The sequence below is a fragment of the Macaca mulatta genome, chromosome 12 (assembly GCF_049350105.2).
Source record: "Macaca mulatta isolate MMU2019108-1 chromosome 12, T2T-MMU8v2.0, whole genome shotgun sequence".
Lineage (NCBI taxonomy): Eukaryota > Metazoa > Chordata > Mammalia > Primates > Cercopithecidae > Macaca > Macaca mulatta.
The window spans coordinates 19,429,351-19,443,948 of record NC_133417.1 but is presented as its reverse complement, the minus strand read 5'-3'; the positions used below and the strand labels follow the sequence as shown (position 1 = coordinate 19,443,948).

Sequence of the window (14,598 nt, the reverse complement as noted above, 5' to 3'; positions counted from 1 at the left end):
TCCCACCCACCTCAGTCTCAGCCAGACACAGCATGTGAAACACTCCCCCTGCCTCTACACTTCTAACCCCTGCCATACATATTCTGAAAAGGAACACCATGTTTGAACACCATGTGTGGCTCCTGGGGCGAGCAAACCCAGGACGCACATGCTCTGACAATGTCCATGAGCTCCACCAACCTCTAGGAAGAGTGTAGTGATGGATTGCACTTACATATTATTTGGTGAGTGTGTGGGGAGGGGCTGGCTGGGGACAGCCAGGGTGAAATAGGCTCAGTGTTTCAGGAGGGCCAAGCACAAATACTTGATCCCATCATTTCTTGAAGGGACTGTGAGGACCACAGAAGAACTTTGGTTTACACTGTGGGAGCAGCTGTTGCCTCAATGCCAATGGTAATTTCTTCAGCGGTGGTAGTGAGACAGAGTCCTAATTGTAGAGGGAATTCTCCATCCCTTTCTCAGACTACAAAAAAGATACAGTGCCAAAGCCTGCTGGATGTTACCATTGTATGACTGCTGGCATGCCTGGCCTTGGTATTGTGTTTTAGCAATTGTCTCTCAGAGAAAGAGGCAACATTTGTTAAGAGAGGAGAACAGATTACTGGGTGGCTTCATTTAGAACAGTCTTCCGGATAATATCAGAAGTAGAGCACACCTTCTTGCTAGAATATAAAAGAAAAGAAAGCAGCTGAATCAATTGGGAAGCTGAATAACTGAACAACATCCCACATAATTATTGGAGCAGCAAAGAAATGCCTATGTTATTTGCATCATTTCTTGCTTCAAAAAAAGAGAAGCTTAAAAACACCAATAAAGACAGATGTAAAATCTCTGTTTCAAGACTCCCAGTTGATACTGATAGATTCCTGTTGAAAAAAAAAAAAAGATGTTTCCAAAAAGTAAAATAAAATCTTACTGCAAATATAGTAAAATTGCAAAGGAGGGGAGAAAAGTAGCCCCAGATTTGTGAGAAATGTCAATCTGCAAAGTCCATTATCCAAAGACCTTGTACATCAATACTAGATTTGAATTATGGAGCTGGGTTGCACCTTCATTTACATGGTATTTCCCCAAGTAGCCAGATAATATCAATATCTTGCATTTATATGATGATCATCTTCCCAGATGGCTTCATTAAATTGTATGTTTTATGAGACCCACTTTCTGAAATGTGGTCATCTCTGAATGAGAATGATGCTCCTGGGTAACTTGGGGCAAGGGAAAAATCGTGTTTTGCATTTATGCTGTCTTTCTATCAGTGATCATAAAAATCTTCAGTTAGCAAGCATTTCCTGAGCATCTGCGTGGGCAGAGCCCGAAACGAGACTCTATGTGGTAACATACGGAAGATTAAAAGGTGTGGTCCCAACCCTCCAATACCTCAGTCTCCATTAAGAACAATTTTCTGTTTCACAAATGTGAAAACTTGTGGCCAGACAAGTTTAGAGAATTGGAGAAGATCATGCAGTAAATTTGTTCCAGAGACAGGAGCCCTTATTTCTAGGACTGGGTCTACATAGTTTTGAGAATAATACCTAAAAATGTTTAAAATATGTCAAACCTGCATTTAAGTGTTAACACTTTGGTTTTTGTTAAGGGAGAAAAGACCAGTTCCCAAATAGGAAAATGAAAAAGCGTCTGTTACATTGTCAATATGAATTTGTAAATATTTCTAAATATCTAAGACTTGTGGTAATTATAGTGGAGGGACAAAAGGAAGGCAGGCTTCCAACTCTGAAGAATTTGGCTGATTTTAGAAGTAAAATCATTGCTGATATGTGGTAATTTCAAAGAAATAAGAAGTCTCCCTTGTGCCTTGAATGAAGATTCAATTTGTCGGCTTATTTCTTCCTACCTTGTAAAATTGCAAGTACTCTGGGAGGAGTCCCACATTCAGTCAACCAAGAAAAATGTCTGGCACACGCCAATCACTCCGTGAACAAATTATGAGAAATTTAAACTGTGTAGATGAGTTTCTCATAGCCTTTCCTGAGAACCTAGATTTTAATGGGTTTGGAAGTAGTGTGGAGTGGGTAGAGGTCAGAGGTAATAGGTGCCAAGGAAGGAAAGAATAGCCAAGAGTGAAAAGGAAAGCCTAGGGGTTGGGGAAAACTACTCTTTTAAATCTTGTTTAGGGACCACGGTGTGCAATGTACTGTATATCTAGAGATATGGGGATACAAGACTAGTATACTTACAATACCTGCAAGCATAGAGATTAGAAATCTCAACTCTAATTCTGATCAATTTGGGATTTGGGGCAAGTCACTTCACTATACCTGGGCTACAGATATTCCATCTGTTAAACAAGGATATAGACTAGATAATCTCTAAGGTCAATTTCTATTACAGAGGATTCTGTTATTCTAGCTATATGAGAATACGGGACCATTTGAAACAGGAAGTAGAAGAAGAGTTGTTCCGATGCTTACTTATCTTGGTGGAGAGAAGAGACAACATTAAAATCTAAAGTCTAATAATCCTTTCTTAGTGTAAGTCTAGTCTACCAATCGAAATATATTGGATTCTATACTGTCAACCATAAAAGACCTCAGCCAACTTCAGATGCATTTTGAATAATGGAAGATTCATCTCTGTTCTAGAATTCTATACTTTTTTTCTTTCTTAAATTAGAATATTTTTAAGAAATGTCTAACTTGCGGTTCTATCAGTTGGTAAATAAAGCTTTTAAATGTTTACTTAAAAATTAAACTGTTATCTCCAAAACATTCTACATTTCAAAAACCTTTCTCACGAAATAAAAATGCTAGATTATATATTAAAATTACAGGTACTGCAGGAATTCAGAAAGTAGAAAGATCTTTGTGGTCATTAGGTAACCAGGAAAACCTTCAAAGTAAAAACGAGGTTTAAAGTTGGGCCCTGAAGGAACTTAAGACTGGAATTTTTGCAGAAGGGGGCTTTCTAGTTTTAAGAGGATCTGCCAAAGAGCAGGGCTTTCCAATGCACACAGATGAACTATAATGCTTGAGGATGAAGTTTTCACTGCTCCATGACTACTAAGAAAACTAAAGGGCAATGTAGTCAGTATGTCCAATAACTAAATCAAAGTAATTTAAAGGGCTACCCCTTATTCTGAGATAGTGTCCTTCCTCATTTTAGCGTTAAAACATCCTTTTATAAATGATAGTGGTAGTAGATAATAGTTGTTTTCTTCTTATTATTTTTTCAGATGAAGTCTCTCTGTTGCTCAGGCTGGAGGACAGTGGAGTGATCTTGGCTCAGTGCAACCTCTGCCTCCTGGGTTCAAGCAATTCTCCTGCCTCAGTCTCCCAAGTAGCTGGGATTACAGGCACCTGCTACCATGCCCAGCTAATTTTTGTATTTTTAGTAAAGATGGGGTTTCACCATGTTAGCCAGGATGCCTTGAACTCTGATCTCAAGTGATCTGCCTGCCTCAGCCTCCTAAAGTGCTGGGAGTACAGGCGTGGCCAGATGTTTTCATTTTGAAGTGATGGTATCAAATTTGTCCTCCATATGATGGTCTCTCTTGTTCTTTCTCTTCCTTTGAGATTTTGCTGGCCAATGAAATCTAAAGATCTGTGGACTACCAGGTAGGTGAGTATTTCTAAAATGTTTCCTTTATTGTAGCCTTTATTCATGTACACCAAGAAGTCAAGCACAGCTTTCTAGCAAGAGAAAGAACCACTTAATTTTAGAATTTTGTTTTGCTCTTCTTGTGATACTGTCATGGTAGTAAACGTTGATCAGGCTTAGCTGTGATGTTGATAGAATCAAGCTTAATATGCTAGACCTAGGATGTGTTTCAGGCCTTTCGGTGACATAGCACCTAGAAAACAACATCTGCTTCGTTTTCAACTTTTACTTGGTTTCCAACCCATATTCCACGTTGGCAGCAGATCAGCTGCTAAAGTGTTTACCAAAGTCCTTGCTTTGTAGAGATTAAATAAAGAAACGATTTCATAATTCTCTCTCATTCCATTGATGTAGAGTGACTAGATCATTAGATTTGCGGTATAAGCATGCCAAGTTTTTTTCTCAGAAGCCAGTCTTGGGCATTCAAAGTACTGCTTGCCTCCTCTCCTGGACACAGGGTATTCCCGCCCCTCTAAGCCACCAGGTATATATTCATTTCCCTCTGGAGGAAACTGTGAGGACACTGTTTTAGAACAAAACTTTACGGTCTTCCATTTCCACAGCTGCCGTTCTATCTTTTGGTCCCTGACTAAGGAGTACAGGGGAACTTTTCATTATGGTAATAGGGCTTGTGCTCTGAGAAGAGATAATGAGCTTGCTATATTTTAATTGGAAAATTGTGTATGTGTTTTTATTAGCTCACTATGATCACTGAGCTGATATGGGAAAAAAATAGAAACATAAACTCTGATTACATTTATTTCAATCCAGAGATGAAGGAAACAAAGGCCCAGGTTGGGTAGTAACTGGCTCAAGGTCACCTAGCTAGTTAGCTGAAGTACAAGGACTTGAAGTTGATCTAGTGTTCTCTCTCCTACCTCCCTCCAATACCCCATCGGAATTGAAATCATTGCAATAGCCACTGCCAAGTACTTAACAATGGATATTTGATGGTGGTCCTTTAAGTCTGCACCAGGGTGGTTTTTAGTTTTTTACTTCATCAGCACAGGAAGGCAAGGACATCGCACTGACTCTAATATTTCATCCTTAGCTCTGGATTCCCTTGGTTTTACATTTCTGACTCTTCCCTCAGTTTCTTGTAGGGCTTTATGATTTAATTTAATTTCAGCTTATGGCTGGCTTTGGTACCCAGAAGAGTGCTAATTTGTCCTTTAAATTATTCACCCAGGGGAGTCGGTGTTCTTAGAAAACGAAGCGGGGAGAACCTATAAGCTTCGTCCCAGCAGAGGGATACATGACACACACTGATGCCTCACTCACTTGTTCTTCTCCCACAATACCTTATCTCCCATGTTCAGCCTTGGTTCCTATAATACCTTGTATTTCTGCGGCGCTTTTCACATTAACAAATAAAGCAATTTACAGCGTATTTACACACTGACTAGTGACTAATTATACACCTGCAAGCACTGCAATCACTCCAGACAAGCAACATTCCTCTACATTAGCTTCCCTGTAGGAAGGTGTCTTAGAGCTGTTTGCAGAGAGAATTCGGGGCAACAGTCAGTCTTGGCTCTGACACTCAGTTGTTATATAATCTAGGATGCACCTCTAGACATTTTAGCTCAGGCCTGAGCTAGGGGCTAGAAAGATTACAAAAGAAGAGAAAGAGTGGATTGATCTGACCCTAGTAGACCTCACTAAAACTGTTGATAAAACCAGGCAAGGCCAGGCATGGTGGCTCACGCCTTTAATCCCAGCACTTTGGGAGGCTGAGGCGGGCAGATCATGAAGTCAGGAGATCGAGACCATCCTGGCCAACATGGTGAAACTCCGTCTCTACTAATAATACAAAAATCATCTGGGAGTGGTAGCACATGCCAGTAGCTACTTCTAGCTACTCGGGAGGCCGGGGCAGGAGAATCGCTTGAACCAAGGAGTGGGAGGTTGCAGTGAGCTGAGATCACGCCACTGCACTCCAGCCTGGTGACAGAGCCAGACTCCATCTAAAACACAAACGAAAAACAAAAACCAGGCAAAAACATTTGCAACAACTCACAAAGAAATCATGACATTACAAAATCACCTGCCAGGGTGTTTGGTATGCTTTAGGCAGAACTGAAGCACAGAATGCAGGAGACTATTGCAGTTGTCAATTAAAAAGATACGAGATGAATATTGTTAAGAGCTACCATTTAATGAGTGCCTACTATGTATTTATATTTTCTCACTTAATACCACTGTCATTTAACCCCCTCATAGTTTCCAATTATCACATAAAATTAATTGAAGTTCTAATACGTAAAATAATGTTCTCGAGATTACACAGACGGTAAGGGAGAGCAGGAATTAAAAGCCCAGGTCTGTCTGACTTTTAACCACTCCATTATGCCATCTTCGGCCTAAGAAAGGGATGGCAAGCATTAACAAGATGCAAATACCTAGTGTGTAAAAGTGGGTTGTGCAGAAAGCATAAGAAAAGGATTGGTAGAATCCATTTAAAGCGGTGCTAAGAAAAGAAATGATATATTTTTAAAGTTTAATTTTTGGCAATATAGTGGGGTGGAAGCAATGGAGGAGCTCCTAAGAAACTAATATAGGCTCAGAGGATGTTCTCTGATGAATTTAAACAGAAAATAGACAAGTAATCACATTTAAAGATAAAGTAGCAATATAAGCCTGTAAGAATATTAGATGCTAATGTCCAGAATGTAAGTGAGTTATATGAAAAATGCTAAGTTAGTAAAAGGAAGCCTACACCACTATGGAGAAGGGAAAACAAGTAACAAATATCTTTACTGCATGGAGCCTAGGTTCTGTTTGTTGGGCTCTGCTAATCCTAGTGTGGAGGCTTTAAAATTTGTCTGCAAATGCTCTCACTCTCCTCTCATTGAAAGGTGGAGTCCAGATCTCCTTTTTTTTCCCTCTCTGGGATAATCTCAGTGACTGGTTGGCCAACACAGTATGGCAGAAGTGCCCATGTGTAACCTAAGAGGTGATACAGCTGCTACCTGGATTGATACAAAGCAATGAATCACTGAAACACCTGGTGAGAATGTCATAGCAGAGAGTTTCCACCAAGAGAAAAGCACACATTCGCTGATGTGAGGCATTTACTCCTGGGAGACCAAAGAACAAATTCGAAGTGTAGTAAGTATCAGGTCTAAGGAGTGACATAAGGGTGAAAGATGAAAATAAGTATTAAGGTCAGGCTGGAAACAGGTCAGACTGTGGAGTGCAAGCATTCACGACTGCACGCTATGAACAACAACCAGTGTAACTGGGTCAGCGCTGATGTGATGAGCCATACAAGGTACATTTTTATGTATGACACAGAAATGTTCCCAAGGTCAAAGGAGCCTGGCAGTCCTAGACACTCACAATGTTAACAGACAACAGGAGGAAAGGAGAACTCCCTAACCTCTTTAATTCCTACTTTCTCTCCAGATGAACAATTGTCAGATAGAGAAAGGCAGCACTAACATTGGTTTTTAAAAAATAAGGTAGATGAGGAATCTACATGTAAGCACCGGCTACTGAAGCTGTGTATAAGTCTCATAACCTGGATGAGGTACGTTTCTCAGACACTAAAAGAACTTTAGGATAAAACAGAACTCCTGTCAATCATCATGAAGAATCTTGAGAATTAGGGAATCCCTAAAATGGGTAAATGTCTTCTTCTAAAAACAGAGGTGAATCCTGTGAACCCTAGATAGGTGGGCTTCAGATCTGGCTTATCTTTCAGAACAGATCCTCAAAGAGATGATTTATAAGCCCCCAGCAAAGGAGTCAGCATGAGTTAGTCAAGACAAAGTGGTTAACCTGAATTTCTATATGAATTTACCAATCTCTAATGACATGATTCTGAATATGAGCTGGGCACATAGAGAATGACTGTAGGCAAATAATTATTTCTGATGAATGGATTTATGTTAACCAAAAGGCCCATCTCCAGAGTCCACCACAGGCCCCTGTCCTTGGTGTTGCATTATCAAAAATGTTTATTACGAGTAAGGTTCTGATGGCAGGATGGCGTGCTGACACAGATTGCAGGGAGCACCATTATATGAATGCTGGAATCTGTACCAAAAAGATCTTGATAGGCAGTAACTATGGACATGGTTTAATAAGGAGAAATTCAACAGGGAAGCCCTTTTGTTTAGGCACCTACCCCTCACTCCCAATAGAAAAAAAATCCAAATGCCCCCAAAATTTTACCCCAACAATAAAATAACAGGATAGAGAGAATGTGGTTTGTGCACATGGAAAGGTTTTAAGAGTTGTCTAAATTTAACAGCTCAATACAACTTAATAGTGGGATGTGGCTGCCAAAAATGCTACTGTGATGGGATGTTATGTTAAAAGAAGTTTATAGAACAAAAGATGTGATGGTGCAGCTCTGGTGTTTGTTCTGGACGTGGTCCTATGAAGGCACAGCGACAGACTGAAGCATATCTAGAAGAAAGCAACCATTATGGTTAAAGGATGGAGAACAAGTCATATGGAAAATGACTAAAGAAGTTGGGTATATTTAGACAGGACGAGGATCTTTGGGGAGCGTGGAGCTGGAAGTGGATTTAGCAATTTAAAGGCTGGCATACAGAATTGAGTGGCAATGGGTGGGAGCCATAAAGAAGTTGGGAAGACTTGAATCCTAGGAACAACTCTCTTGTACCTGGACCTATGCAAAGATAAAAGCAGTTTCCTCAAGAGGTGAGGAATTCCCAAACCTGAAGGCATTCAACAGACATAGGAAGGTCATTTGTCAAGGATAATAGCAAAGTGAATAAGAAAAAATCTGCAAAACTATGACCTTTTACCACTACTTTATCACACTTATTCCTTACAACAGGAGGCACTTGTATGATGAAGAAATGGAAGAACAGAGAAATAACTTGTCGAAGAATATGCAGCTGGTAGTGGAGAGCACAGCCTGCAAGGCAGATATGCCTTATTCTAAATAGTGCATATGCCCCAGGCTTCCTCAAATAAAACTGAGCTCTTATTTCCAGGAGAGGACACTGGATCAATCTCTAAAAGGAGAAATGGGATCTGCTGAAGCTAGAGTAGCTAATACATCCTCTGAGAATATTAAACATCACCAGGAGTCTTCAGGCCATCTACGAGCTACACATACTGTTTCTCAGTTTGGAATGTCTTTTCTGATGATGGTTCTATCATAGCTCAATACCAAAATTAATTTTATAAATCTAAGATCTGCTTCTTAAAGTCTAAGTTCTTTTAGTTTTCTCCAATCATTACCAAAGTATTAATTCCTAGCCTTTATAAAAAGTAATGCTTCTCAAATTCCAAGCGGATTCAATTTAAAATCATTTCACATAATTTCTTTACTTTGATGGGAAATTCTTTTGATAGTTTCTGGTTTTGGCAAGTCTCAATTCCAGAACAAATCTAAACTCAAGTCCTTGAGTTTCTATAGTGTGTTTTATGTCTGTTACATGAGCTAGCTTTATACATATTTCTTTCATGTAAGTTTAATTATTGGATCATCGTGTCCTTCATCTGCTATCAAATGAAACCCTCTGCTTTTGTGAACAAATGCATATAAATATATACATACATATAATTAACAAGTCAGAGGAAATTCTCTGCTACTTCCATCAGTGTCTTATAAAAATAATATACACTCTTAGACAACCGCGAGTCTAGCTTAAGTTCAGTTAGAGATAAGAATACATATACTGTCTTTGGGAGGGTCCTAACATTATATAAACCCCACTGTGTGTGAGTTTAGTTTGAACGGAGTGTTCCAGAGCTGAAACAACAGTACGGTGAATTAGCAGGACAAAAATCTCTTAGCAAATACCTTGTTACGTTTTTTGACCTCAAATTGTATGGGCCCTTGTAATAATTAATAGCTAGTGTCGCTTTTATATTCTGGGTCTCTATCATTGCCTCTCTGACAAAGAGTTTATAGTCTGCAATCTTTCCAGTTGTCTTCTCTGATGTTTTACACCTCAGTAGCTTTGTCTTAGAAGTGTATTTTGCATTTGCTTGCTCATCCATAGTGACCTCGCTTGGGCTTTGTTTAGTTTATTTGTTGCCTGATGATACATACCAAGCCTTACAGGGACCATTTGACTTTATATACATTCAATTTATTGACTTTAGTTGTCACTGCTTCTGTACAGACCCATTCAAAAATGCCCCCAAAGTGCTATGCCACTAAAAGATCAATGTCCTCATTTTCCTTTTTTGGAGCTTTTGATGTGCAAACCTCCCCCTGGCCCCCACCATCCACCTCAATATTGATGACATTATACATCAATTTCAAGATGTCCTTTACATTACTATACTTTTAAGCTTATTTACTTTATGCTTTTCTTCATAGTTATTTTGCAAATGTTTTGCTTTTATGATGTATGTGAGCTTAAGCCTAAGACTTCTCTCTCCAGTTTTATGTTTAAAACATTGTAACTTTTTAAGGTTTAAGTTATATTATGATCAAAATAATTTAAGTCAGTATGAGGGGTACATAAAAATTATTTGTGTGAAAATGCTGTTCTAGGATATTCCTATTACATTTCTGAATGCATCGTATAGAATTCTTCTTAAATATTTACCCAGTGTTTAAAATTGGTTTGCATTCCCTGGCTATGTCTCATCTATTACATTTGCTATGTGGCCAAGGAAAGCCTGGAAAGTATTAACAACTCATCATGGATAATCATGAATTGATTGTATTTAATATCACTGTAGATTAAAAAAATAGCTTTATTGACATATTCAAGTATGGCAATGTCAGGGTTTTTCTTTTCTTTCTCCTATCTCTATTGTCTTTTTAAAAATCCCACACACAGCATACACGTTATGCAAGTCACGATTTCAACTACCTCCTATTAAGTCAATAATTCCAGATCTTCATTTCTAGACCAATTTGCTGATTCAAGTTCCAGATGCACATTTCCACTGCTCTACTAGACATTTTTACCTGAATGTTCAACAAGTATTTCAAACTTATTCAACCTGAAATTCAATTCTTGTACTCTTACTCTAGATCAGTGATGTTACTTTCACTCAGTCTCTCAAACTCAAAAATTTGAATTTTTTTGATTCAAAAATTTGAATCATCTTCCACCTTCTTTTCTTCACTCTCAACATTAGCAGTCAGCAAGTCCTGATGATTCTTTGTATCCTCTGCCATAGACTTTGTTCAGTTTGCACCATCTCTCAGCAGACAATCGCACTAGCTGCCTACGTAGATTCCCTGTCATCAGTTACCTACATCAATCTAGCTTAAAATAGGAAAAATATATCTGATCTCATTGAGAGTTCTCAGTTGACTTGCTTCTGTACATGTGGGCTGACCTAACTTCTGCATTACCAGCCTGTGAATTTATTGATGCCAAGAGCTCTGTCTTATTCATCGTTGTGTCTCAGGTTTAACAGAGTTCCCACATGTAACTGCTGCTTACTATGTGCTTTTGAATGTTGACAGGACACTAGTGAGTGGCTAAGAGCATAGGGTTTAGAATCCAATAGATCTAGGTTCAATTTCTGCCTTCTCTGCCACTTAGCTATGAAGTGACCTTGGACAGACTAACATTAAGTCAGTGATTCTCAACAATCAGGTGGGGCTCAGGCACTAGAACTTTTAATATATCTATGGGTGATCCTAACATGCAGCCAAGGAATCACTGCTTTTACCCTTAATTTTTCATTTGCTATTTGGTATCTATTTCAAATGGGTTTGAGCATGTGAAATGAGATTTAACTTAGCACAGTGCCTGGCACACAGAAAGTGATTAACATCAATCATGATGTTAAAATACAACTTCAATTTGTAATTTTCTTTTCATTTGCTACCCCCAGCTCTGCCTCTCTTTCAATTCCCAGAATGCACCAAGTTTTTCAGCTTTTGTGCTCTCACACCTGTTCTTCATCCTGCTCTTAGCAGATCCCTCTCAATCTTCAGCTCACGCATAGTCTCCAGGTATTCCCCTTTATTCTCCATCACAGCATAGAGATGTTACATCTTCATGGCACTTGTCTCAGTTTGTAATTACATATTAATTCCACCATTTACTGTGTTTCCCCCACAGGACTGTAGTTTCACAAATGAATGTGCCTTGTCTGTATTGATTTCCTCCTAAAGTCCAGTGCCAAGTGTCCGGTACCTGCCAGGTGCTCAGGTGATAGTTGGATTAATAAATAATCCATTCTGATTTCTCAAAAAAAAAGCAAAATTTCTTGACGCTCTATGTCCTTCAACCATATCTCACATCAAAACATCGTAACAAAAACCAAAATGAAAAAAGTAGAATGATCTCTAGTGTGTGGGGTTCTAGCTACTGACTAGGAAAATTGTAATATTAAAAAAATTATCTTGGATGTTTTTAATTTGGGTAATGTTTCCAAGTCCAAGGTTCTTCGAGGCTTACTGAATGGCTTAGTCATCAACCTGTAGGCAATAATTAATGTGACTCCCACAATATCTCACTCCAACAAAGTCAATAAACTTTTGTGGGTGTTTGTACTAGCTAAGTAAAGGGCTTTTTGTTTTCTAACTTATCTTTTGATCTCTTTGGTTGGGAGACCAAACAACATATAAAGCTAATGGAAAAAACCTTTCTTGAAGTCAATAATTATCACATTGTTGATACTTCTACCTATGAAAAAGACCTCAGAAATCATCTAGACCAATCTCTCATTTCACAGATGAAAAGAAGAAAGCCTAAAAAAAATGAATTTAGTGGAAGTGATTACACACATATTGTCTTAGTGCTGAAATACAATCCAGGTTTCAAGGATCATTCACCAGCGTTCCACTGACCACATTACACGAACTTCAAAACAACTCAGAGTTACTATGATTTCTTGATGTTCTTAACTAATTTATATTCTGGTATCAATTAATTTAGTATTTCAATGTTTCCATAACAAAAATTCAGTCCAAATTCATGAGCTTGATGTTTAGAACTCACATGTCTCACCATACCTCTTTCTACATGCCAGACTCTGCAATCTGTTTCATGTTTTTCCAACTCTGAGCTTCCACCAGAATGCACAGGCTTACCATATCTGCATATTTATCCTCAATGCCAACTGAAAGACCACATCTTCCATGAAAACTGCCCTCAAACCCAGTCAAAGAAGAGAATGGCCCTTTGTATTTCTCCTAGGGATTTTATATTCTGCCTTGTACTGCCGTAGGAATAACTGCATTAGATGCAGGAACCTTGGGAACTGGTGCTATATGGTTTTTGCTTTTAGGTTCTGTCACTACTTGCAACTAATACATATTTAAACTAAAATAAATGCCCCTCTAGGTTAAAATTTTCCATAAGGATTTTCTTGAACGCAATTTCTAAGTGTCCGAAAAAAGCTCGGTTGGAGTAGGCATGAACTGGACATACAGGACTTGTATTGCTTTAAGGAAATACATGATGTGAGAACATTTTCAAATTATTGTCTCTTTTCTGAGTGCTTTCTCTTTTCTTGTAAAAATCATCGTCCATTGTGCATAATTGGCCCAGATCTTTCTTACTGGTAGTGTGAAAACTTACAGGAGTGAAATTTGAGAGCTACAGAAAACATTAGAGAAAACACTAAGAGATATAGGAAATATTAGAGAAGCATCATGCAAATACTTGCCTAGAAACATTTTGTTGGAAATTCAGATTCTTTTTCAGTTTTCAGAAATAAATGTAGATAAAAAGGTCAGAAAAACGAAAATCTATCTTATCGTTTATCAGTTCAAAGTAAATAAAAGGAGTTTACCATCTGACAGTCCTTTGGAAAACTATTATGCAATTATTCTCCGCCCAGATTTCATCTAGAACATTCAAATCCATTGTAATCTTACCAAATCCATAACATGTTTTGGGTTAAGCCACCTCCAAATAGAATAGTTCAATAACTAATATACTCAAGAGAGATTTTTTTTCTCTCTCTCTTTTAAAAAAGAGTTGCTTAAAAAAACAAAATTGGGGGCAGCTCAAGCCTGTAATCCCAGCACTTTGGGAGAACGAGGTGGGCAAATCACGAGGTCAGGAGTTTGAGACCAGCGTGGCCAATATGGTGAAACCCCATCTCTACTAAAAATACAAAAAGTAGGCAGGCGTGGAGGCACGCACCTGTAGTCCCAGCTACTGGGGAGGCTAAGGCAGAAGAATCACTTGAACCCGGGAGGCAGAGGTTGCAGTGAGCCGAGATCATGCCAGGGCACTCCAGGCTGGGTGATGGGGCGAGACTCCGTCTTAAATAAATAAATAAATAAAAATTCAGAATAGGGAAGCAACTCCTCCTTATGACGAGTACCTTTCGGCACTTATATGGGCTTGCTTTTGCACTGACGGCACCACTTTCATTCAAAAAAAAGAAGTTCGCTTGCACAATCTCCAAAGACCCGTTTGGCTTGGTTTCATGTTCTAAAAGTAAGGTTTTAGATTAAGTGAAAAATAATACTTCTGACACATAATTATAAGGTTTTTAAATTTTCTCTATGTTGGTGTAAACTTATGAAGTCCTTCCTATGAAAACTGTCCCCCAAATCACGTTACTTGGTCGTCCTCGAGGAACGATTTTAAATGAAAAGCACATAAAGTGCTGTAGCATGGAGACGAGAGACAAATTACTATGCTCTTCTCCCAAATTAAGTTATGACTTACTAGGGGAGGAAAAGGAGCAGTATAAAGCCCGGTCCTCTGCGGGAAGTACTCGGAGGCCTGCCCCGGAGCGCGCTCCTCTCGGCTACGAGATGAGGGGCACGCAGACGGCCGCGCCTCTCGGTGAGTGTGCGTGTATCAGTGCATGATTCCTTTACTCCGCCCACAGGGTCTGGGCATCCGTCATTACCCACGGCTGCCTGGTCAGCAAACAACAGCTGATCCGACAGCCGCCAGTCACCTCGACGGTCCACGCCCACCGCTAGCCTCCAGTCTCCCGCAGACCGGAAGCCCCTTTGCCCCGGCTCGCAGGTCCACCCTTTATTGACAGCAGGAACCGGAAGCTCTTTTGCCCCGATCGCCTGCGCGCGGCCTCGTTGGCCGCACAGGC

General features: G+C 39.3%; 1 long non-coding RNA gene across 1 annotated transcript in view; it reads right to left on the bottom strand.

The window, feature by feature from the left end:
- The window catches only part of LOC106992546 (uncharacterized), a 27,945-nt gene extending 13,452 nt beyond the window's left edge, over nucleotides 1–14,493 (bottom strand). Inside the window, exons 1-2 of the long non-coding RNA XR_003721220.2 lie at nucleotides 14,211–14,493; nucleotides 13,677–13,798 (exon numbers count right to left, since the gene is read on the bottom strand). This is a non-coding gene — a long non-coding RNA (uncharacterized LOC106992546). The remainder of the gene's footprint in view (nucleotides 1–13,676; nucleotides 13,799–14,210) is intronic.
- Between the last annotated feature and the right edge of the window lie 105 nt (nucleotides 14,494–14,598).